Genomic DNA, 3337 nt, shown 5'->3' with positions numbered 1-3337 from the left:
AATTCTTTAACTTCTCGAGCTAAAATTCTAATTGGTTCTTCATTGTATGACATATCTGGCTGAACCTTAACATCAATAGGTGAACTCACGTGTGAAGGGTTTGATCGATACTTTCACAACATCAACACATGAAATATGTTATTTATTTCCTCTGATTCAGACGGTAAAGCCAAACGAGAAGCCAGGAGCCCAATTCTCTAGATGATCTCATACGACCCGATGAATCGTAGGCTAGGCCTCCCTTTTTGGCCAAAATGGAGAACTTTTCTCCAAGGCGATACTTTTAAAAACACTCTATCACCAACTTGAAATTCAATATCTTTTCTTTTCAAATCTACATATGATTTCTGACGATCAGAAGCAGCTTTCAAACTATCACGTATTACTTTGACCTTTTCTTCGGTTTCTCGAATCAAATCCACACCAAATAGCTGTTTCTCACTCAATTCAGTCCAGTATAATGGAGTTCTACATTTACAACCATAAAAAGCTTCATACGATGCCATTTTAATGTTCTCTTGATAACTATTATCGTATGCAAATTCAACCAACGGAATAAATTTTTCTCAGTTACCTTGTAACACCCCTTATCCTGTATCCGTTGTCAGAATAGGGTTACAGAATATTACCATAAAAATATAACTTAAAATCATTAATTTTAAAATAATTCATAAATCATAGCAAAATCTATTCCAACACATGCATATCGTCCCTTATTCGAGCCCTCGAGGCCTTAGAAACACTTTAGAAATGATTCAGGTCTAAATCAGAAATATATACAACCTTAAGGAAAAAGTTAGAAAAATTCACATTGCAGGGATCACATGGTCGTGTGCCTCACATGACTGAGACACATGCTCGTGGCCCAGCTCATGTCCATGCCTGTGTAACTTTTTGACTTGGGCCACACGGCCAAGCCACACGCCCGTATGCTAGGCCGTGTAATAGCTTGACTTGCAACCCTTCGAAACCTACAGGGGACACACGACCATGTCGCATGGTCGTGTGTCACACACGGCTGAGACACACGCCCGTGTCTTTGGCCGTATAGAGAAGAAATAGACCAAATTCAAGCCATTTCCTTCACCCTAATCAAGCATGATCCTATGAGTCATCTGCACCTACATTCAAGCCTTGAAACATACCTAAAACATGCCTAAATATGACTAAATTATTACACAATTTATCCATACAACCAATATGCCAAAAGGCACCTCAATCACAATTCATCAAATCAACCAAAAACATAAACATATTTGTCTATAAATCAACCTTATACAACTACCTATTTCCATACCAAGCCATAGCATCATTGACCATATACCAAATCACATTCAAACATACCAAATTGGTCATTCAAAACATACTTTCACTTGACCATATCCATACCAATCAATAAAGCATCAAATGACCAAAAATACACCAACCATAATACCATATTTTCAAGCCAAACATAACAACTTAATTCATCAACATACCAAAACAATCCATAAGTGTTTAATTTCCGAGGAATGTAGAGACTCAAGAAAATGTAGCAATCAAGATTCTTGATAAAGAAAAAGTTTTGAAGCACAAGATGATTAGTCAGGTATTTATATTTACTTGAATGATTCTAATTAGGATTCTAATTATGAATTGACTTTTTAATCTTAATTTTTTATTGTTTCTCTTTCTTGCCTTTTTCTTTGATTTTCTTGGGACTCAAACATTGATTGTGAGCATAAGATGACTTGTTTGGAGGACAAATAGAGTGTTAAAACAACTAGCAAGCAAATGGAGTTTTTAAGAACCAAACTTCAATGGGTTAATAATGATAAATTTAGTTTTAAAAGTTTTTATCTTTTGTCAATTTAACATTTTTCTAATTAAATTTGAACCCATAATCTTTTCAGAATGAGTCAAAATGTTGTAAAGTTAATGTCGTGTTAATCTCACATTCACCTGGATTGACATACAAATTATCATATTTAAAATTGTAATGTTTTAGTCCCTATTTTTATTAAAAAAAACAATTTGGTTCTTTTAGAAATAGTGGTCAAATTCGATTCCTTTTAATTGTTGAAGTTAAATTTAGTTCAAATGAAAATAAGAATTGAAATGACAAAAAATGTAATAAGAGTTAAATTTATCATTATGTCTTTTTTAATAAGAAAGATGCTATTATTTTCTTTGCACATGCTACATTGTTCTTTTTCTTTGTCCTTCACAGATTAAACGCGAAATTTCAACCATGAAACTCATTAAACACCCAAATGTCATCCGTATGTTTGAGGTTTGGCACAATTTTTTTCTATTTTACTTTGTTTGCTTGTTTCTTTTCTATGCTTCTTGGTGACTTCCACTGGTATTGTTTGTGTAGGTGATGGCTAGCAAAACAAAAATTTATATTGTTCTAGAATTCGTGACTGGTGGGGAACTTTTTGACAATATTGTAAGACATTGATAGTAACAAATATGTGTCTTTGTTTTGGAAAAGTGCTATCATGATTCATTTAATGGCATTCATCTTATTTATGGACCAATACCAGGCTCGCAGGGGGAGATTAAAGGAAGATGGCGCTAGAACGTATTTTCATCGACTTATTAATCTTGTAGATTATTGCCATAGCAGAGGTGTTTATCATAGAGACTTGAAGGTGTGGGATATAATTTGTGTTCACTACCCCTTCGTGGTAAAAGTACCATGGAGGTCGCTGTACTAGTAATCAGATTGCCTTTTGCCTCCTCTACTCGAAAAATGGGTAAATTAGTCCCTATACATTAGTTCGAAGAGCAAATTAGTCCGTTTTGTTAAAAATTTCATCTATTTGTACTGCTAAAAATTGATGTAGTTGATGAAATTTCATCTATTTGTTAAAAATTTCATCTATTTGTACTGCTAAAAATTTCATCTATTCACAAACTTAGAAAAGTACCTAACCACCCAATTTAGTAATTTGCCATAATGTACCAAAACAACCTATAAAGCTACATATACATCCACTAACCTCATTAATGGTCTAATTACTATATAAGTCCTTTAAATTTAAATTTTCGTAGCTAATAGATACTTCAAACTACTAGAACTCCACTTTTGCACTTTTTCAATTTAGTCCTTTTCACTTAATTAAACATGCAAACGCCAAAATTTCTTAACAAAATTTTTATATGACCTTACTAACATTCCATAGACATTAAAATAATAATAAAATAAATATTTTCACGTCAGATTTGTGGTCCCAAAACTACTATTCTGATTTCTCAGAAAACATGCTATTTTACATACCCTCGAACTCTAAAATACAACAATGGAGCATATCTTCAAGTACTTGAATCACTCACTTAGATTGACCATTGG

The 3337-nt window shown here is 33.1% G+C and overlaps 1 long non-coding RNA gene across 1 annotated transcript; it reads left to right on the top strand.

The window, feature by feature from the left end:
• Window positions 1-1505: 1505 nt before the first annotated feature.
• Window positions 1506-2556, top strand: LOC105789844 (uncharacterized). Its single transcript, XR_001132335.2, has 4 exons — window positions 1506-1588; window positions 2210-2272; window positions 2360-2431; window positions 2529-2556. It is a non-coding gene; the product is annotated as an uncharacterized LOC105789844 (long non-coding RNA).
• The last annotated feature ends 781 nt before the right edge of the window (window positions 2557-3337 follow it).

This window comes from Gossypium raimondii, chromosome 2 (genome assembly GCF_025698545.1).
Source record: "Gossypium raimondii isolate GPD5lz chromosome 2, ASM2569854v1, whole genome shotgun sequence".
Lineage (NCBI taxonomy): Eukaryota > Viridiplantae > Streptophyta > Magnoliopsida > Malvales > Malvaceae > Gossypium > Gossypium raimondii.
This window is presented reverse-complemented; position numbering and strand designations above follow the sequence as displayed.